The sequence below is a fragment of the Pteronotus mesoamericanus genome, unplaced genomic scaffold, assembly GCF_021234165.1.
Source record: "Pteronotus mesoamericanus isolate MK-2021 breed Mesoamerican mustached bat unplaced genomic scaffold, CSHL_Meso_final contig_347, whole genome shotgun sequence".
Taxonomy (NCBI): Eukaryota; Metazoa; Chordata; class Mammalia; order Chiroptera; family Mormoopidae; genus Pteronotus; species Pteronotus mesoamericanus.
Genome location: NW_026555137.1, coordinates 6,776,565 through 6,799,467, shown reverse-complemented (window position 1 = coordinate 6,799,467; position 22,903 = coordinate 6,776,565). Strand labels below are relative to the sequence as shown.

General features: G+C 43.3%; 1 protein-coding gene across 3 annotated transcripts in view; it reads left to right on the top strand.

Annotated features, from left to right (window-relative positions):
* ESRRG (estrogen related receptor gamma) overlaps positions 1–22,903 on the top strand; it is a 464,808-nt gene that overhangs the window by 6,182 nt on the left and 435,723 nt on the right. The window contains exon 1 of one of the 3 annotated variants that reach the window (XM_054576586.1): positions 4,297–4,403. The exons of 1 other annotated variant lie outside the window; for it this stretch is intronic. The gene's annotated coding sequence lies outside the window, so the exon portion shown is untranslated. Of the gene's footprint in view, positions 1–4,296; positions 4,404–22,903 lie in introns of those variants that run through there. One more of the 3 variants, XM_054576588.1, reaches the window with a different exon arrangement.

Genomic DNA, 22,903 nt, shown 5'->3' with positions numbered 1-22,903 from the left:
TAAAAATCTTCATTTGTGGATCAATTATTGTATATTCAAAATATACTTTTTCTACAGAAAACAACCTTACCTGCTGATTAATAGGTTAGGCCATAAAAACCCTTGTTACTTATTAGAGTGAAATATTGTATATTAGTGACAAAAAATATGAAGACCAGTTCTATTATGATATAAGTGATAAACATAACAAAGAGGCAGTAGAACTTGGTGACAGTTTATAATTTATCTTGACACTGGTAGGTTAAGTTTTGAGAGAATGCACATATAACTAGAAGTTAAAAAGATGGATAAAACTATTGGAGAGTCTCTGGAAGGGATTATTAAAAAAACTTTCTGGATTTTTAGAGGCTGGTTACAAAATATATGGCCTTTTTTTTAGTGAGAGGGAAACTACTCACATGGTTTCCCTGGAGTAGTATAACTTTAGCACTATTTGTCACCTATGATAAGGTTTGTTTTTTGACATCCAAATGTATGGAAAGCCAGTAGAGTAAGAGAATAGAGAGGAAAAATTATTCTCTGAAGTCATTGTCCAAGATGTGAGACAAGAAAAGACAGAAGGAGGCTGAAGGGAGGAGACAGAGGTGTGCGCGCGCGCGCGTGCGTGTGTGTGTGTGTGTGTGTGTGTGTGTGTGTGTGTGTGTGTGTAAGGTAGCCTGGCCTGCATTTAACTGATCTGTGGGATGAGAAGTGAAAAGGAAAGAGAGGAGCAAAGGTATGCACATTCTCTGTGTGTCAGTGGCGTGGAAAAGCGCTGGAATCAGAGTTAGAGTGTCCATTTTGAAGTTTGTACTGGGCTGCCATTGCCTGTGTGATCTTTTAAAACTATTAAATTCTCTGAATTTGTCCTATCTGTAAAAATATGAATAAAAAAAGCATCTCCTTCCAAGATGGTTGTGAGAGTTGAGTGAGACTCGTGGGTATAAAAGTGCTGGAAAACTGTATTTACAGGGGTGGGCAAAAGTAGGCTTATAGCTGTGCAACACAGAGTTTATCCTGGTAGTCTTATTTATTAATTATTGTATTGTCTTTTTCCGTATGAATAACTGTAAACACACTTTTGCCCACTCGCATGTTTTAAGGTGGTGAGGAAAAGCCAGCAGGTCAACCAGTTCTCCGTGCTGACCAGGCCTGACCCAGTCTTAGGCCAATCTGTTTAGGTCCAGAGTGATCTTGTTAGGCATGTTTCTTGTCCACTGTGGTCCAAGAACTGTGGTGAATGCTTTACATATTTATTTAGGGAGGAAGCAGGAAAATGGTAATCAGCTGGCCAGTTAAATGTAGCAAGCTTGGTAATTCTAACCTATGTGATGCCAGGATGTGAGGCATACACTCAGTTTCCTTACAGATGGCCACAGCCTGCCTCTCTGAACAAGGGAACAACTGAAAACAAACAAACAAACAACATATGAAATCATTGTTTTCTTTGTGTCAAACATTGCTTGTCATTTGCATTTCTGGCATTGATATTAATCTAAGTTTCCTGGGTTTTCGTTAAGGCTGAAGGAATCATTGTTTGGCAGTAAGTCCTTATAAATAATAATATGAATTATTAATTCCTTTAGAAAAAGATGTCCAGGATATAACAGAACTAATTAATGTAATACATGAGTTGAACTCAAAGTTCTAGATTTTATGCAGATCCCTTTCAAGAATATTTTTTCTGTATTGGATTCACTAATAAATATCTAGCCAATTCTTCTATCAGAAATGGACTACATTTCAAAGCATGAAATTAAGCAGGAGATCAATGATGTTTTAAGAAATTTGGGCTGTTTGTAGACACAATATATTTTTAAAACGCAGATGCAAAAATCTGCTTCAATTCTTTCTACCTAAGATTGGCCATGTGTTCTGCTCTGATTCACAAGATAATGATCAATGGAATTCTGTACTTTTTGATCTCTTAAACCAAGGAACTGAAATGAACCTCAAAATCAAGAGATGTTTTGGGATCTAGTTTGAATTTAAAAGTAAATAGTTAATTGCTCTTACCAAAATTCACAAGGCCCTCCATATATACAATATATTGTATGTTAAACAAATAAAGAAAACCATGTTTGGGTGGTTTAACTATGAGTCAAAGTTAGAAATTTGGACATGTGTATACCCATGAAGCGATTAATATAACAGTGTGATACAGAATTGTGCAGAAAATGAATGCCACAGCGAGTTCATATATATACTCTAGAGCAAGGGTGTCCAACATTTTGGCATCTCTGGGACACACTGGAAGAAGAGTTGTCTTGGGCCACACATTAAATACATTGTGGCATGTAATCACAAAAAAATTCATAATGTTTTAAGTAAGTTTACGATTTTGTGTTGGGCTGCATTCACAGCCGTCCTGGGCTGCACGTGGCCCACAGGCCACAGGTTGGACACTGCTGCATCTGGAGTATGTGACAGGTCAGAGCCTAGGTGGATGGTTAGGCTACCACTTCCCAGGTGTGTGCCCCTCACCTCTTTCAGCCACAGTTTTCCCATTGCAACTTGGGCAGAATTTCATCTGTCTCATAGCATTGTAATGAGACTCAGTACTTGAATGGGGTGAGACAGAGTAGATGAGAGGTTTCTGTGCTTTATGATACGGACTACACAAATCCCGGGCCGGGGGGTGGGGGCAAGGAGGAGAAACCTAGCACGTGTAGCAATGCCCTTGAGAGTAGGGGCCATGCATCAGTTGACTTTGTCCCCCTCCCTGTGTCTGTCCGGCACCATGGCTGGTTCCAGGAGGGGGCTCCGTAAGTGTTTGTAAATGCATGGGTGTCCGATGTGGTGGTCAGCCTGCGGCGTGTGAGATTCCTTAAATCTCCACAGTGATCTTGGAGGGTAGCTATATTGTCTCCATTTCATCAATGAGGAAGCAGAAGTTGAGAAATTTGCAGCGATGCCCACCTCCCGCAGGTAGAAAGCAGCAGGGCCGGGTCGGCAGCTCGGCCTCCCTGGTGCCAGGGACCAGGCTTCCCTTCACATCCTGTGGGCCCTCGGGGAGGGGGGGAGGGGGCAGGGGTTATGCTCCCTTCTCAACAGCAGTAAGGCCAACCTGACAGGCGAGGCCTTGCTGGGACGATGCCCCAGTTGCCCAGGCAGCTCCTGTGCTGGCTTTCAGAGGCGTGGGAGAGCGTTGCCCTGGGATGCGCCTGATGTGTCTCATTTGGCCTTTTGTGAAGCTGTCAGTTCTGATTTCTGCCCTCGGAAGTAAAATGCACGCAAGTGAGAAAACACCGTATGGTGTACCATCACCTTGACTTGTCATCGGAATGGAAGGAAGAGGAAGGACAATGAGGGCCGCTCGGATGGTGAAGTGGCTAAGCAATGACATGGGTTAAGTTTGCTACAGCAACCAGCAGCCCGCACCCTCTCTGTCTCTTACACTCTTAACTTTCTCTCTAACTTTCCCTCCTAGAGTAGGCGAGGTCTAGAGTTTTCCTTCTCCCTATTAAGGGAGGTAACGAGGGTGATTCTACCACTAAACAGCCTATTCCATGTTCTCTTTTGCATCCTTGCTGCTAATATCCCCATAGCCTCGTGCCCGTAGGAGCTTCCACTGAAGTGGAGTTCATAGTGAATGATAATAAAGTGGCCCCCAACAAAATGGTCGTGTCAAAACTCCAGCCTCTGCATTTGGAAGCCACATCTGGAATTGGGTACACCACTCCCCAATCCTAAATTATCTTTCCTCCCTTCATTTGGGAGGGACATCAGAGGGGACATCGATGCTCCACACGGGATTAGGAATGTGCTGAGGATGGGAAGGTTTATATAAGAAACAGAGGGAAGTCTGTTATAGAAATTGGGACTCAGTTTTTGTATCCTGTGAAAATACAGCCCGTGGGAGGTCCGGACAGGTCGGCAGACACAGGGACCTTGTGGCAGAGAAGTCCAGGAAGGGCTCCACCGTTGTTGGAGGCCAGTCGGCAATAGTGTTTGGTTTCCCAGTAAGCACACGAACACACCCGAGGTGAAACCTGGTGGGGACACATCCCCCCCCCTTCCCCCCCATCCCCCCACCCCCGCCGGTGGCAAAGTCTGCCCGGTTGAATTGTGTGAAGTTGTCAAAGGTTGCTCTGCTCTCCAGCACTTGGCACCAGCCCCGCTGAAATGCGATGCCATTGGTTTTCAGTAAAGGTTCCTTTCTGCAGGGCTGCAAACGCAGATCAGCTGCCACTGTGTACACAGAGCCCGGGAGCAAATCAGCCAGCCGGGTTCCAGCAGCCCTGTTCACCTCGAGACTTTCCAAGACCTCCTCTGCACGCAGGAAGTTTCCTTCTCTCTTGTCCGATTTAGCACCACGCTCCTGTCGTCAGATCCAAGCTGGGCTCCTTGCTGCACAGTAGAGAGGCTTCCTTAAGACATTTGTCCTTGAAACTGCACCAAACTCTTGGAAGAACCCAGAACGTGTGAGTATGTATGATTCAGGCAATAGTACAGGGCTGAGCTGCAATCAACCATTATACAGTATCCGATTAGCCGGGCAGGAGGGGCTGCTCCGACGTTGTGTTACATTCATTTTCAATTCGTTCTGAGGAAACAAATCAATTGGAGCTTCTCATACAGTGACTTTGCAGTAGATGGGGTTGTAATATGTTAGCTTTAACTATTTGCTGTTCTTATTTAGCGTTGCGATATGACTTGGGGGACAATTATTGTGGGCATTAAACTATAAAACTTCTGCATGTTTATTAGGAATTATGATTGTTGGTCATGGCCATCTTAAGAAACAAGTTTGCTTGGGGGGGGGAATGTTTTTAAAGAATTAACCACATACATTCATAGGCGATGGAATGAATGTGTACTGTTCTTGCTCCGAATAAAACATACTAGTTTGCCATTTGAATTTACTCATAAAGAGTAAATTAAATTCCACTGAGATTTTTGTTTTCATTGGACTCTTCCCAGTGCTGGCTGGTGTTTCACTGTCTTGTGTGTCTTGAAGCTACTGGCTGGGGTTGCAGCCTGGCTGGACCTGTGTTAAGGCATTCGTTGCAGCCTCCGGATACCCAGGTGCAATAAATGCGCACACAGCTTTGGTGGGGGCTGGGTTTGTTTTAAAGGGTGGTTGTGTTACCTGTGAAAGCTTTTTAGAGGCACAACGTGAAGGGTTATCAGAAGTAGACCACAGACTGAATATCCTGAGGGCCGTAAGTCCAACCTCAGCTCGTCCACTTCTCTAACTCCAGCCGATAGAAGTCCATGCCCCCTCTCTATCAATTTTTAATATGCACCAATACTTACGTTTATAAGATTAATTTCTCTCAGATTAGTCTGATTGATAGCTGGATTGCGGTTTCTTAAGAGCTTGCTCCCTGCAACCCACAGCCAAGCTGCATTCCATTTAACTAGTGAATGTAACAGCGGGTAACCATGGATCCTGCCACCACTAACTGCCCGTGCAACGACTTGTTGTAAACAACACAAAAAAGCAGGACAGCAGAGGCAACCAGACATGAAATGATTTTAATAGAAATTACGGTAAAAGGTCATGTGATGTGGTATCAGCTTCTGTTCATTTTTAAAGGGAAAGCCTTTCTTTTCTATACACCCCCTCCCCCCTGAAAAAAGAAAACAACCCACAAACATTTCCCCAAACAACGCAAGTCTCTAAGTCCGCAAACTTGGCTGTTCTCACTCTCTGCTTCCATGGAGAAGGGTGGGCAATGTGATTCTGGGCAGAGTGTGGTGACTTGTGGATTTTCACAGTAAGTACTTTTATTTTAGAAACAAAAAGGGCATCTGGATATTCCAGAACTTCCTACACGGAAGGTCACGCTAGCTGTGGCCTAGTAGTCCTCTAGCTTTGAAGTAAGAGGGGCAGTAATTTTGTTCCTTAGTTTTTCCATGATACAGCTGTCTTTTCTCTCCCTTCCTAAATCCCTGGATTCTTGAGTCTTGGTCTTTCTGAAAACGGTTATTTGCTTTCCAAGCAACTTCTGCAATATGGTAACAAGCGCACGTGGTGCCGGGAGGAGGGCTGTGGGCAGCCCCAAGGCTGGATCTGCGTGGGGTGGGCCTCTGGTGACTGCCGCCCGGGCCGGGCATTGCAATGCGGCTTGCACTGCTCCAGCAGAGTTGGTTTCTGCATGTGAACAGAATTGTGTTCTTAAATTTGCCTTCCGCTAGGACATTTTAACAAGACCTACAGGTGTTAAGAGCCAACCTTGCGGTTTGTTTGGTGTGCTGCGACCAGCTGTGTGCAGTAAAAGGCAATGAACGGAGAGACTTCAGTTGTCAAATTGGGGGAAACGGGGCACGTAACAGCCAGGTTTGGAGGGGGACCTTGTCAGGGCCCAGTGGGCAGGAGTGAAGGGGCTCAGAGTCCTGGCCTCAGACAGTCACAGGCACTGTAGGCAGAGGTCTGTGTCTCGCTGCGTTGCGTCCAAAGCTGAAGCAGGCCTGATCGGGTCTCTGGAGCCAACACTCCCATGCGACACGATGCAAATAATTGTATCATCTTGGAGCAAAAGGTAGTGATTGTATTTTACCTCCTTGTTAGCATTCGGATATTTCTCAATAGATGTATAATTGTACATATGTAGATATCATATTGAATAATGGAATTTCAGCTGTTTATGTTTCTGTCAACATCTCTGCTACGATAAATTCAACTAGGAGATGAAAAAGGCACCAGGGTTATAATTGAGAAGCTCAGGAAGATGTAGGAACTTCTCCCTCATGCCTCCTCCTGCTCCCCGCAACTACTCTTAAGGTTCATATTCAGCAAACTGTTTAGACCTCTAAGTGTTAACATAGAATTTACTGTTAAGCATTTTTTCTCCTTTTTTTTATTAAGCTTTTGAAGATGTTAGTGTGCATGATGCATACTTAGACTGCAGAATTCTTCACGTTGTTATGGTTAGCTAGGGACTTGTGGCTTGTTATTCTGATACTAACTTTGCTTATCAAAGAAACTAACCATGTTGGGGACTAACCAGGGGGAGGGGAAACGGTGGGTAGAAGCAATTCAAGGCTAATGTGGAAGTGCGAGGCTTAAGTGAGGTTTTGGGTAAATGATAGTAAAACACATCATTCTTACTTGGCCCAGCCTTGCGTCTCCAAGTTGAAGATGAGAGTCAGCTGTAGGGCGGGAAGAGGACAGTCGTTGGAGTCTTTGCTCTGGAACTCACTGCGCTTAGGCCTCTGAGCCAAGTGACTTCTGCTCTCTGAGCTTCCGGAGCGCCCGCAGTGGGGGCGGGTGGGGGGGCGCTAGGGGAGTTAGCGCGGAGGAAGCGTTTCACACTGGACCCGGCAGAGCTGTACATGCTTCCGAGCCCGCTGCTACTCTCTGTTGTTATTGTGGCTGAAGAAATGGAGTAGAATCCGGCAGTAAGTGCTGGGTCGGAGAAGGACGACGTTCGTGTCAGAGTGTGGTCCTCTTCTGGTGAGAGGTCCTTTACAGTCACTGGTCATCACATGGGAGATGGTGATTCCTTGGTAGCACAGTGTGGTGTTTTTAGAACATTTACTAAAAGCCAACATGGTATCTTGTTACTGTATATATTTTTTAGTTCCATGTAGTTTTTTTTGTTTTGTTTTGTTTTCTCCAAAACAGAAATGTTAGGAAAGCTAATTTTTTTGGATTAAAGATTTGTTGTACTAGGGCACTGAGACAACGTGCACATTTCCTCTGACCGCATCGCCTGCACTGGGAGCAGGGAGACACACAAAGGTGCAAGAAATTCCTCAGTACATCTACCCTAAAGGCTTAAAAATAGTGGCTACCGGTTGTTCTCAAAGATAATCGTATATACTAAAGAGCAGTAGTAATTAACAGGCAAGTGACATGGAGGTTATAAGTTACCAAGGAGACGTGTCTTGAGAAGACTGTCTACACATGTGTGCCGTGTCCTCTGACCTCCCTGAAATCTAAGCACCTGATTCTCTTTCCTTCCTCCCTTCCCTCAGTCCTTCTCTCCTTCCTTCTTTTCTTCCCTTTAGGCGTTATACATTCTCTCATCTATGTATAGCATTTCCTTTTGCTTTGTGAACCGGGAAAGTTCAGAGAAGAGAGAAAGAGGGACCTGAGACCCATGGTCTTTTCATGTGGCCCTGGTTTTATAAATGGAAACTTGAAGAGGAGTCAGAAAAATCTGTTTTTCTTTCTCCTGCTATTGAACTGGCGAGGCCCATCTGAAGTGACCTGCACACCCCAGGGAAGCTGCACTCACTCACTGTTTGTTGATTCATTGATTAAACGGCATGAAGGGAAGGGGCACGGCCCTCGGAGGTTCCCTTGGTAGTGGAGGCTTTGAAACCTCAAGCTACAGTGTGCAGTCAGATGGCTTCTCCGTGACCTTCCAACAACTAATCTCCTTTAAGAACTGAATCAAAGCAGTTAAGGGGTTTTGTCGGATGGATGTTGCCTACAGTTGGGTTTTTGGCAGTGGCACGTAGAAGGCAATACATTCCTCACAAGGAGAGGGATATTTTTTCCAGAAAGGAATGAAGACAAGGTGCCAGCAGATATCTCTGGAGAGGGACCCTTGTTTATCCGATGTCCTATTCAAGCACGGACAGCTGCTAGGTGGACGACTTTCTCACACTTCCCAGCCAATCCTCTTAACCTCTCTTGTCTGATGGTCTGGCCAGAACACATTCTCATACAGTGGGCTCCTCCTCACGGTCTTCTCCTCCAAGGGCAGAGGGAAAAGCCTGTGATTTGAGGTGATACCATGTGAATGACAATGGGTGTCTATTGTTCTTTTTAATTAAAAATTTTTCCCATCCCCCTACTCTCCTCCACTTTGGCAAACGGCTTGTTTTCTATATCTATGGGTCTTCTTCTATTTTGTTTTGTTTACTCACTGTTTTATTGGGTTTTTTAGATTCCATATATAAATGAAATTATATGGCATTTGTTTTTGTTTGACTGATTTCACTTAACATCTTACCCTGTCGGTCCATTCATGTTGTTGCAAATGGCGATATTTCATTCTATTTTATAGCTCAGTAATATTTCATTGTATATATGTACCACTTCTTCATCTATTTATGGACACTTAGGTTGATTCCCTATCTTGGCTATTGCAAGTAATGGTGTAATGAACATAAGTGTGCATATATCTTCTTTTTTTTTAATGTATCTTTTTTGAATAGTGTTCTTATTTTCTTTGGATAAATAACCAGAAGTGGAATTGCTGGGTCACATGGCTGTTCTATTTTTAATTTTTTGAGAATGGGGGCAGTATCCTCTCTTGATATCCTCTCTCAAAATTGCTATTATTAATTATAACCATAGTTTCTTTAATACATAAACTGATTATTTAGTTTTAACATAAAAGCTGTTCTATATTGTGTACTTATTTAACCAGATATTATGTCATGTTTTATGACATAATTTTTATAATTAATTTAATTCTCCCATTACTCTTATGAAATAAAGTTATCCCTGTCTTATAAATGAGAAATAGAGCCTACAAGAGTTGACAGAATTTTCCTAACTACTGAGTAACAGAGCCATGCCTAAAATTTATCATCTTTCCTGCATAGGTTCCCTATACTGCCTCATTAAGTTGGAGACAATTTGCAGAAATGATGAGAAAGGTCTATTTTCTGGAATGAAAGAGAGACCCCATAATCATGAAATGGAGTTATTCTAGAACATTCAAAAGAAACAGAAACAGGGAGAATGATCACAGAAAAAAAGCAACTTGAATTAGTTACTCAGTAATCAGGGAATCCAGAAATACAGCTTAATTCTATCTCATGGGCAGGAAAAGGTTAGGGACAAAGGTGGAAAAGTATAATGAACAATGAGGAGGAGGAGGAGGTAGAGAAGGAACAAGAGGAGGTGGAGCGAGAGAAGGAGAACGCAGCCTGAGGAGAGGCCTGCCAGTAAACACGGAGGCCCTCATGCAGGCAGCCGGGCTAGGGTTGCCGTCCCCATTTTAGACATTGTGTTATCCAAGGCGACGTGAGAGATGATGGATTTGGGATTTACACTGGTATTTTATCTCCAAATCCAGCGCACTGTTTTACTACATTATGTTGCCTTTTGGGCATAATGACATACAAAGATACAGACCCATGGAGAGGACAGAGGACAGGTAGTCAGACATGGGGACAAATACCGTTAGAACTGTAGTTTTGATTTTTCGGGTGTTAACATTGGAGATTTCCTCAATTCTTGTCAGGCTTTTGCAACTTAAGTTAGATTAATCTATATGGAGGAGACTATCGGTGTTTAATATTTAATGCTTTTTATATAAAGCAGTTTTACTTCTCTTAATTGATTTTCCAAAAAACATCTTGAGCTAAATACCATATTTTCTTTCCAGTTTTGTAAGTGAGGAAAGTGCGTTAGCTCGGCTGAGATCATGCCCCTCTGGCCATAGTGCTTTGCAGCAGGTATGCAAGTTTTTCTCTGGTGTTTGACCTTCCAGAAAATGAGTTTTCCCTTTACCGTGATGATGCTGTCTAACTAGTGTGGTTTTCCCATCATCAGCTTCTGAGAACTGGGGGACACACTGAGGGGGGACCGTCACATCTGTGTATATAATGCGAGCCTCTCTGGTAAACAGAAGTCAGGGATGATCCCTTGATGCAGGGCCAGCTCCCGCCTTCAGGTGTGCAGTGCTGCCACCTTAGCTCTAAGGAAGACCGCGGGGCTGAGGGTTAGGACATTCTCTTTCCCTGGGAATCCAGGCAGGGCTCTGGCCAGGGTCCTGGGCCCTCCTGTGCTTCAGCGCCCTTCCCCACGAAGTTGCCCAGTGCTCCCACGGGACATCCGACTGGCACCCTGTCTGTAAAGCAGATGGAGGTGCCCCCCCGAGAGGTGCTGCTGGCCCTGCCCGGTTGCCCTGAAGGTGTGGGTTTGGGTAAGGACAGGGAGCCAGGGAAAGGCGAGGGACTGCAGTGTAGTGTAAGCAGTAAGACGTGGCCCAGGGCAGAGGGGAAAGAGGGAAAGGGGAAATCCTCTAATTTCCAAGGCTAATGCCAAGGTCAGACCACCTTCTTAAATCAGGTTAAGCAGATCTTGTAAAGTTAGGCTACTAGGCAAAAGCCCTAGCTTCCTTCTTGGGGAAAAATAAGTGGTAGCTGCCCAGTCACCCCTTTGCAGTGTTTAAATGAAGTAGATGTGAGAGGAGGCATTGAAAGCGGGGAGAAGTAGTGGGTGTCCATTTTTTTCTTGGGAAGGCCATGGAGCCACATGATCAGCTTTTGAGGAAAGCTGCCGGAGAACAACTGTGCTTGTTGATAAATGATTGTTTTCTCACCATGTCCACTGAAATAACATGCAGCATGACTCCCTTCCACTGTCTCTCTACAGTAAGTCTCTCTCCTAATGATACATGATATTTGTGTAGTGAAAGTTTATGAAGTCACAAATTATCATCTTCCTTTTACAGCTGAGTTAACTCAGCAAGATTAAGTAGCTTCTTCAGAGTAACAGTGCTTGTTAAAAAGAGAGAAGGCTGGAAATTGGGTTTTGGACACCTTGACCTGAATGGATTCTACCTCTTGAGGACTCCAGTCTCAGAAGAGGGTTGGTGCAGGGTAGGACTCAAGGCTGAGTATAAAGGAAGTTAGGAAGGGGGAAAAAACTATTAGAAGAAACAACTTGTAAGGCCATTCTGTTGTGTTGTGTAGGCTACCTATGATTGCAAGATGGTGCAAAGATTCCGAATTTGTATTCAACCGAATGAGTGATGGAAAAGGGGTCAGAGGAGGGGAAGGGAGGAAAGGGGCGGAGGAGGGGAAGGGCCCTCCCCACTCAGTCCTCAGACTTCCCTCTGTTTCTGAGTTCACGCAACGGAGTGGACAAAAATCTCTGCTTCTCAGAAGGTGGAACTGAGGCAGCCAAAGTGAAAGAGAAACTACCTCATCCATGCAAGCTGAGCCCCCCTGTGTACCTGTAGTCCCCGCTTTCCCATGTATAGAAGAGTAATATCTGTTGGTAAGGGCATCTTTTTAAAAAAAGATTTTATTTATTTATTTTTAGAGAGAGGGGAAGGGAGAGAGAAAAACATGAGCCAGCTGCCTCTTGCACACCCCCAGCTAGGCAACCTTTCTGCTTGCAGGGTGGCGCTCAGTCCGCTGAGCCTCAGCAGCCAGGATGGTAGCATCATCTTAAAAGTGAAGGGAGAACTAACAGACCCAGTGTGAGGGTAGACAGTGCAGTGTTCCCTCATCAAAGCAATGCGTACCCTTACCCTGAAACTGCATTGCCTGATACTTGGTTAAAATACAGTCTTTTTTCCCTCTTTGGAATGAAACTTTGTAAGTCATGTGGATATTAGAAGGTGAAGTAAATGTGTGTTCTCTGCCATGTGAGCTCTGTGTTTCCAATATCAGGTAAATAGGGTCCAAACGCAGCTCTCTGCTGTGGGGCGAATTGGCTGGCTTGGTTTAATTCTAAGACAGCAATTTTCAACTGGCTCGCCACAAGAATTTTAAAAACATGCAATGCCTGACTGTTTAGTCAGGGGCACTGACCTCTTTTTCCTTAGATTGTCACATAAGAAAATGACATCAGCCAATACAACAGTAGATGTCCATTGTGAATGAATGAAAAATATATCTATTTTTTTGTCAGATTGGCAAAAAATACATATTTTGGTGTGCTGTAGAATGTTAGTAATTGGTTTGTGTGCCATGAGATGAAAAAGTTTGAAAACCACTGTTATAAGACTATAATAGAGAAGTTATGCATTTGATAATGTCTCTGAGATCTTCAGGGTAACCACACATTCCCAGAAAGAAGTCCATTCAAACTATTACTGATGCCTCAAAAATGCAGTGTTTGTAACTTGTAGAATGAACAAACGTGTCACATAGATGCCAGCTCTTTGCCCTCAAATTATCATTAACCAGGAGCAGCTACCAGCTAATACTTCAACAGTATATTTAGAATGTTAACTGTTAGCCCTCATAGGGGAGAGCAAGCATGTTCAGTTAAAGGAGACATGCTTAAAATCAAAATGGTCTACCTCGGTATTGTTTGCACGCTAAAGCATTGCTCTGTATTTATCCCCATTGGATTATTTAATAATCAATTTAATTTTGGTAAAGTTTCACTTTGATAGTCCTAAAAATTAGAGGAAAATATTGCCTGTGTTCCTTGGCTGTGTTACGCAGACACAGCACACAGGCCAGGTAAGAGATAAACGATCAATTCTTATGGATCTCCTGGTGCTGAGCTTTTAAGGCTGTGTTATAGAAACTTGGTAATTATTGTGGGTAATCTTGCAGAAAATTAAATGTGGAGTTTGCATATATGAAGAAGTTTGGACTGTTTTGCCCACCATAGCTTGTTAGCACTAAGCACCTCACCCGCCCTGTCTGGCTTTGGGTCTCACTTCACTGCTAGTGACGTGCTATTTGTGGCATAAGAGAAACCCTCAGCGGGGACACGCCATCTGACATTGACGGTGTCTTTTAGAGAACTGGGTCTGCAGTTTATTTGCCAGATTCAGATCGACTCTAGATGAGTGGTTCCCAGCTAAGGCAAATTTGCCCCCCAAGGGACATTTGGCCAAGTTTGATGACATGTTTCATGATTGCAACTGGACAGAGGGTGCTGGTGGCATCTAGGAAGTAAAGACCAGGGATGCTGTGGAACATCATGGGACGGACTCATAGGACAGTCCCCCCCACCCCACCCCACACACAACAGGGAATTGTCCAACCCAAGCTGTCAACAGTGCTGAGATGGAGGAGCCTTTCTCTAGACCCTGCTGCAGCTTAAAAGGTAAGGAAGAAAGCGGGTTGCTTCAGTATTTTCAGACTTTTTTAAGTGGCTGATTTCATGGTGAGAATTTCCCCAAAGGGATGTAGAAGATGAGAAATACAAACACCTCGCATACTGGCTATAAAAATACTTGGAATATAATCTGGGCTGTGGCTAACTGAGCTCCATGTAACAGTCACCATCTCCACAATATCAGTAGCTATGACTTATAGAGACCCACTATGCACCAACCAAAGCGCCTGTCCATGGACTAAGTCAGTCCTCAAAGCACCTGTACTGAGGAGACACCATGACGGCCCTTCCGCACGCAGACCTCCAGTACTCGAGTCTGCATGAAGAAGGTGCGCTCCTGGTCGCCAGTGTAAGGAGCAGAGCAATGACAACACGTTTGGAAAGAGGAAGGCTTTGTTTTCGAAATGCCCCTGGCTGCTCAAGCTTTTATTCTATGGTGCTATTATTGTGAAAGTGCTTCTCTGGGAAACTAGGATTACTATCATAAAGCAGGTTTCTATTTGCTTATTGAGGGAGACAAAGAGAAAGGCTTTATAACTCAGCTTGTGAGTTCGGGGCCTGGTTCCATGCCCTGCCTATCTGTCTCTTCCTGTCCAGTAACCACTCTTATGGAGCTGGTCTTCAGGTTGCGTGCAAATGGTGGAGAGTGAGCCTCCACTGCCGCCCAGCCTTGTGAGAACGAAGTGGTTGCTCATGCGTGCAGCCCTCACCTGGCTAGCTGTCCTCCGTCTCATCTCCAGCGTTAACAGTGGGGATCAGAAGCCTCCTCCTTTAAAATGTCATCATCAGGGTAGGTCTCAGCCACTAAAACCTCATGTTCGAAAGAAGAAGAGGTACAGATCCTTTAGGCAAACCTCATGGGAGGTTCTTCAGGAACACATCTAACAAGGGGATGCTCCCTGGAAATGCCACATCACGTCACACTCCCTGAGGGGATCTGTGTGGGGATGGGCAAGCTGGCTACGCTGGCGCCTTCCACACCGGCTGAGGGTTTTGAGTCTTAGCTCGGCATCTTACCTTGGCCGAACTGGTCTACTGTATTAAACCTCGGTGGCCAACAAAAGCCAGAAAGGAAAACAGCACAAATCACTAGAAATACATCAGCATTCTGAACAGCAGGATTTATGGGGCACTAATGGAGATCCGAGGTGATTTGTCTTCCCAGGAGCCATTGCAAGACCTCTGACTTTCTCTTACTGTAAGAGGCCGTCCCATCACCAGGCTGTTGAGTCCCCAGCTGGGACTGGAGGTGGAGGAAAGTGGTGCTGGTCCTCGTTGTCTTTAATGTGTTGCGCTCTTTGCTTGTGGCCTTTTTTCCCTTCTCATTGGAAACCCAAAATAGAACACAGGAAGGATGTATCCAAGTTTGGGGAGTCTGTACAGAGACCAGTGGGACTGGGGTAGAGAGTGAGAAAGAAGCCTAGTTCACGTGGTCTTTATTTCCTTCTGTTTGAAAGAGCTGAGGACATTCATTCATTCTGCCATAGCAGGCTTCTCTGTGCCTAAAGGCCAATCCCTCCCTACAGTTCAGATACGCCGTTTTTGTTCATCAAGTTCCAATAAAATCTATGCAAAATGCTGATACTTTGGAGGATACCAAATATTTCACACGTGTTAGCACCAGCCTCCCTCACACTTGTCTTCTGTGGAGGAAAGATCTGGCACGCAGGTCATCGATTCTGTGCTTTGTGACTTTTGTGTATCTTACATCTCAGAGATAAAGTGATGTGAAATATACAAACTATACAGAACCCAAAATGTAATGGGTAACAGGTTTGGTGGTTGATGGGGTCAACTGCTGTGCATATGACTAGAGTCTTTGGAAACCTGAGTTAGTACTTTGGAAAAAAACGTGATCCCAGGACGACACATTGAGCATCCCCTCTGTCCTCATGAAAATGCAGACCCCACTCCTCTAGCCCAGGGGATTGAATAGGCATCTCTGGAGGCTGGGAACAAGCAGCTCATATTTTTAGAAACACCGTATGTGGCTTTCAGAGATGGGATTCAGAGTTCGAAGGACGCCGGGCCAGCCGCTGCCTCTCTCGCTCTGTAATACCGCCCCCTTCCCCCGACGACAGTGAACAGTGGAGCAAGATCTTCAGGCCTGTAGCTCCTCCAGTCGAAGGTTCTCGTCACTCCGGCGGAGCCTGTGATCCACTCCGGGAACTCAGCCTCCCACTTTACAAGCTGCCCGCCCCACATGGTGGGGTGACCCAAATGATGTGCTAATGAGGACAGACCAAAGGTCACGAGATTGTTAACATGCGTGAGGAGATTGTAGAGCTTAGCCTATCAGGTGAGGGAAAGGTTAGCACACCAACTGTGTCCACACTTCAAAGCGGGCAGCTAGTTTGCTGCACTAACTTAATTATCGGGGCTATTGATATCTTGGACGGACACATCTATACCCCAGATACAGTTACTCCTCGGTGGGAGAGAGCAGGAGGGGGCTTGTTTGCTTGCCAACTTCCTAAAATGCTTTTTAGAGTCAGCTGGGCTGCTCGGTCCTCTCTTGCTCTTGGATTAAATATAAAAATAACTATGTAAAGCATATCAACCCTCTTTTCCCTGCCTGCTGAAGCTGCAATCTCCTATGCTTTTTCTAGAACCCATTAAAGAGGGAGGATGTGAGAAGGGGTAACACTGTGTAAAACCCCAAAGCCTCCCATTAGATACTCTCACTGGGGGACAAAAGAGCTGGCACTAAGTACAGGTACGTGCTAGCTCTTTCTGATTGGTCAAGTGCTGCTTAGGGAGCATGGGCCTTGTTTCTTCTTCTCATTGTTTTTCTTTCTCTCTGTAACATATTAATGTTATTGACATCTTCCCCAGAAGCCTGGAAGGGAAAGAAAGACAGCCCAAACCAGGTGATGTTTTGGTTGCCAAGCCATAAAAGCGTTGGATGTTAACAAACATTTGAAACTATAGACTGAAGGGAAGTATCTGTCTCTACCCGGTTTGGGCTGATCCAAACCAACCTCATCCCTGTTGCCAGGAAAACAGCAGCAGGTTTGCAAACGCTTTTCAAAGAGAAGGACTTCAGCCCCTGACACTCCCTTTGATGGGAGCTCTGGAGAGCAGCTTTGCTCTGCCAGGTGTTGCTTTAGTTTTTTACCTTCTTACAAGGAGTATTTTTGCATTTGGGTACCTGAGGGATGGGCATTATTTTTGTTTTAATTATCATTTTAAAAAATTTCAGTTTCAGTTGACATACAATATTATATTAGTTTCAGGTATACAGCATGTTGTGTAGACATTTATGTAACTTATGAAGTGGTCGTCCCAATAAATTTAGTGCCCATCTGACACCATATCTAGTCAATACAGTATTATTGACTGTACTTCCTACACGGTCCTTTACATCCCTGTGATTTTTTTATAACTGCCACTTTGTACATCTTAATCCCTTCCCCTTTTTCACCTGTTCTTCCTCAACTCCCCTCCCATCTGGAAACCATCGAAATGTTCTCTGTATCTATGAGTCTGTTTCTATTTGTTTCTTTGTTTTTTAGGTTCCACATATACGTGAAGTAAGATGGTATTTGTCTTTCTCTGTTTGACTTATTTCATTTGGAATAATACCCTCAGTTGCATTCATGTTGTTGCAAATGGTAAGATTTTATTCTTGTGTATGGCTGTATGTATTTGTAAATATATTCTCTATCCATTGTATATATTTACATTTTCTTTTTTTCCATTCATCTATTGATGGGCACCTAGGTTGCTTCCATATCTTGGCTACTGTAAATAATTCTGCACTACACCTAGGGGCACAGATATCTTTTCAAATCAGTGTTTTGGATTGCTTTGGATAAATACCCTAAAGCGGAATTGCTGGACCCTCTGGTAGTGCTATTGTTCCTATTCTGAGACACCCCCCCATACTGTTTTCCATAGAGGTCGCACTCATTTGCAGTTGGTGAGCATTGTTTTGGAGCTCCCGATCTTCTGACATTCTGCAAGTGCTGAGATCTGAAAAGTAAAGAGACAGGATTACCCAGACCGTTTGGGGCGCTGAAATGGGATATGGTGCCCCTTTCTGTGACACCAAGATGTGGCCTGTGCTGTTGAAGAGCTAGATGTTTAGTAGGCAGAGACCAGGGGAGAAACGGTCAACTTTTCATCCTTTTCGTTCCGTGAAGTCTCTCACACAGTTTGCCACAGCTTTCAAACCACGGTCATTTTCAGGGTAAAAATGCTGTGGAGAGTGCTGGAGCACTGTGCAAAACCAGCTGTGGCACCCTGTGTAACATTCCAAACATTAATATGAATAGAATTAACTCGTGTGCCAGGGGTGGCTCGGGAAGCTGCTCTGAGCTGACACGTCGCCGGGGTTTGCGGTTTCCCTGTGATGGCCCAGGTCGAAAAAATGTTTGCTAATCGGGGCACTGCTGGGCTGCCCTTAATCTCTAAAGTCACTCAAACGAATTTATTAACTAACATTTGGTTTTTGCGAGGAGCAGACCTAGGTTCCCAAGCAGATGGCGGTGTTGTGTACTGGGCTCGCAGTGAGGGTGTTACAAAAGTTATACGTGGCACATCACTCTTAATTTATTTTGGGGAAAGAGCAAAGATGGCGCATTTATCATTAGTGGATTATTTAATGACACAATTTCTTAGTTCATTAAGGACTTAGTGTAGGTTTTAAATTACATCTGGTTTGTAGGCACAGTGAAGAGGACACTGATTCTGTGTATCTTGCCTTAAATTTAGTTCGTGGTTAAAGAAAGACTTTGTCTTTCTATTTTGGCAGTCAGTTTAATAAAGAAATTCTCTTGGAGTAATAATTCCTATATGGCCTGGACGTTCCTTGGGGAGAAGAGGAACGACTGTTCCCCGTTTTTAATAAAACCTCAGTGAATTTGGGCTTGCCTCCTCCGAAGTCCAGTGCAGCTGTCTTTTTCTTTCATATTTATTTATTTCCTGTGAACTGGAACCCAGAAAGTAGTTCTGGGAAGAAGATGGTTCTTGTGAGGTTTGTATTACTCATGCCTGTTACATTGAGTACTTATTGACAAGCATTTAGCCGCTTGGATTTATACGATCTCTTTTTTTGTTGTTAGATTTTGTTATTTCCTTGCAACTTAATAGTCCACCTGCCTCTGAAAGAACCAGGGAGCAGTGCTTTTGTAACACGGGGCTGACTTCTACTCCGGTGATTGGCAGGTCGTTTTCTCCTCACTGTGGCACTGGCAATTTTAAAACCTTCATTTTCGTCTTTGTCTTGAACAAGGAGCATTTTACACATTATTAACTCCTGAAAATCCCACTGGATAGATAATTTGGAATGGAAAAACTTAAGACATTTGGGGGGGAAAGAACAAATCCACAAAATCTCTTATGGTTAGTCTTTATGGTCATTAAAAATATTATATTTGGCATGCCAAATAAAATAGCCTACCCATGAAAGTGTGATATATTTTAAAATGGAATAATGGACATAAAATTATCATTTCTAGAAGATAGCTTCTCCGTAGTCTCAAGAACGTAAATTTGTATCAATTGTTCGGGTATACTCTGACCCATTTATTCCCTTGTATCTCTCTGTCTTTTCTCCTGAGTCCTAGCATATTCCTGAGAAGAAGGGTAATTTAGATGCTCGAAAAGGCAAAAATCTGTGGAGAAGCTTAATTGAATATGTATAACCCAGCCGGGAGGCTGCTGTTAGATCCCAATAAACAGGGTTAGTCCCTGGTCCACCCCCGCTTCACCCTCATGAGGCTCGAGTGTCGTGGCCACGGTTTATTTTGCACCATCTTCCTTTAGCTCTCTGAGCTTAATGATACAAAGGTGAGAATCAAGTCAGTGATGGAGACATTAAGGGGTCCAGAGGACAGGGAAATCACTGGACTCATAAAAACCATTGAATGGATCTACATTCTCTTCGAATTAAATACAACTCTGCAAAGACTTCTGTTGACCTTCACAATATGACCTTAATCATCCTTTCCTAACATTCTTTCCCACTCCAACCTTGTGCTTTGCATTGCCTTCTCCATAGGAGATTGGATGGCAGTGAAGAACTTGAGAAAACTACATAAATCAGATGCATGTCCTTATGTACTGGATTTTTATGTATTGTATATTCATTGCATAAAATATGGGTACATATATATGTACATGTATATTGCCTACTAGCCAGGAAAAGAAATAGAATTTTGCCATCCCATAAACCCCTCTATGTGCCTCACCCAAGCACAGCCCTTTGTATTCCCCATCAGTAATGACTGTCCTATTATGATAGTCTCTTTGTTGTATTTGTAGAAATGTATTTGTCACTCAGTGTTCATCTCCAAACACTGTGTTCATGGTTACTCATTTGAAAAGTTGGTGGACCTTTTAAGACTTTTTTCACCTGTAAATTCCTTCAGAATCCCTGTCATTCCCTTACACTTGATCTGTGGGGGAACGTGGCTGTTTGACCTGTTGCGTTTCCTTGAGTTTTCCCAACTCCACACACACCGTGTGGTTCCATGCATTCCTCTGCTCTCGCGTGGCTATAGGTTGGCCCCTGGATTCAGAGATTGGATCACACGCAGCCTGGTTCTTTTAGCAAGTCTGTGAGGCATGCTTGGTAAAGCTGCAATCGTTGTTGAAACCAAAATCATCTTGTTTAGCCAGTGGGGGCCTTTTCAAGTTGCGTCTTGAGTCCTTTTGCCATCTCCTTAAAAGGCTTGAGTAACTTCCCTGCTATCTGGTAACACAAGATATCCCAGGTTTATCTAGAAAAGGTGAATCACGTACTTCTCCAAGAAGTCCTAGTGTCTTTGGGTAAGAAGTGTTACAGTCTGGATGGTAGGGGTACTCATTGCTACTGGGTTGGCCATTGTTTTCTAACCCTTTGCAGAGACAGAATTGAGGAATCTATCTATCCATCAAATAAACCCATAAGAATATAGATATGTTACACATTCTATGAACTTATGAGTTCATATGGATACTCCAATTCAAATGTGAGATTACAGAGTTTTATTTAACCTCTTCTGCATTAACTTTTATATATCCTTCCATCCTCAAGAATCCTGATTCTGAAGAACACAGGGATAGAATACAGAATCCCATAATTACTAGTTTGCTTTATTACACATTATTCACACAATAGTTTCAGGAAAATAATAATAGTACCAATTGAGTGATGAAAATGAAAAAATTGGTTTTTGCTTGTGATCTCCCCCATCCTTCCCTCATTTTTATTTTTTAAAGATTATTTATTTTTTAAAGAGCGGGGAAGGGAGAGAGAAAGAGAGGGAGAGAAACATCAACATGAGAGAGAAACATCGATTGGTTGCTTCTCATATGTGCTCTGACTGGGGGCCAAATCCTTAACCAAGGTGTGTGTCCTGACTGAGAATCAAACAGGTGACATTCTACTGTGGGGGATGACACTCAGCCAACTGATCCACACCCGTGAGGGCCTTCCCCCATTTTTAAAAAGTTGTACTGTATCTATATTGTTAGAACATTTAGCCACTAGATATTCTGCTCTCTACCTCTTGGCCTTTCTTTTAGTCTTAATTCCACAGAAACTATATATTATAATATTTACCACTAGTCCCTATGTGGATGGACTCTAATGGTTTTGATTGCTTGAAGCTCATTTTGTTGTATGTTCTTCAGAAAAAGCTGATGGGAGTGATATTCTTTCACTTCTTAATTATACAACTGTCCATAGCAGTTCGTTTGAATCCTTTATACTTGCAAGTCAGTTTTGCTGGATATAAAATTGTTTTCTTTCTTCTAGCATATCAAGTAGGTAATCATTTTTTCTGGCCTAAAGTATTTTTTTAGAAAAAAGTCTGATGATAATTTTTCTTTACAAGTCATGTACTCTTTTTGGCCTAGAAACTCAAAGCATTTTGTTATGTCTTGGTATTGTTTTGGGGGGATAAATACTAAGTTTCAATGTAATTTCACATTTTCAATTTCATGTCAAGTATTTTTTTTTATATTTCAGGAAATCTTTTTGTATCATAGTTATTTGTACTGTATTGGTTATGTACCCTTGCTTCCATATGTTTGATTCTTTTTACAACTTTTGTTATTTGTCTCTTTGTACTTAAAATCTTTTTATCTATTTTGTTTATTTTTTTAGCTGTTTTTCTCTTTGCCTTTTATATATATTAAGGCGTTACCTGTTGTGTTTACTTGTTTCTAGACTAGGTGGCATTTATGGAATGGATTTTCCTTTGATTTTGAATTCTTCCCTGAGTCTGTCACCCAGTCTATGAGCTCTTCTTAACTGAACATGGTGTTTTTTCATTTTGAAGTGATAGGTACAGTTTTGATCTGTTCTGTGAGAGTGTCTTTGCAATACGCTTCTGTTGTCTCTAGGGATGTTTTCCACTCCTCATTCTTTTTTTATAATTTTAATAATGTTGTATGGAATTTGACCTTGACACTTTTCCATTGTTCATTTTTATGTGAAATTAATTTTCCTGGCCCTTTAGAATGAGGTGAGTTTGAGGAAATCTCAGTAACTTTACAGAGCTTTTTCTTGTGTGCAAGTGTGTGTGTTGGTGGGGGGGGTATGATATGAAAAATGTATTAGGTCCTTTCTGGGATTTCATACTGCTCCTTGACTTAGACCTTGTCCTTCTTTCTGCTCTCTCATTCCCTGTTGTGCAAATTGGGGGCTCACCCTGCGGGGAGTCCTGGTGGCTTCATGGTTTACGGGGGCTAAACTGCTCTCTCCCTTTCAGTCCCACTTACCAAGAGCCCTTACACTTAGGTCTTTAAAAGTACAAAACCCCTCCCAGTAATAGCTCATGTTCCAAATTTGCCCCTGGAAGATTCCAGTGAGTACAGTTGGCTATTTGGGGGTTCTCCTGTTCTCAGGTTTATCACATGCCCCTCCCGTCATCTCCTCCTCCTTCCTCCCATCTGGATGCTGACTTCATGTGGGACTTATGGCTATTGCTGATTTGTCTCCTAGTTTTAAGTGTTGTCTATGAGTTTTAGGTTTTGTCATCGAGCTGTTCTACTTTGATAGTATTCAAAGGATTGAAAAACTATGCTCCCTATGTCTTCATGGAATTCATTCCCCCCATAGTCTTTTACACAGTGCCCTACGTGACTCTTGGCATGCACCTGAGAAGCTGCAGCCCAGGAAAAGGGAGGCAGCTGGGGTCTGTAGAAGGCCTTTCTTCTATACCGGCTCAGGGGCTCCAATAGGATGGAGCCATGAACACAATTTCAGCA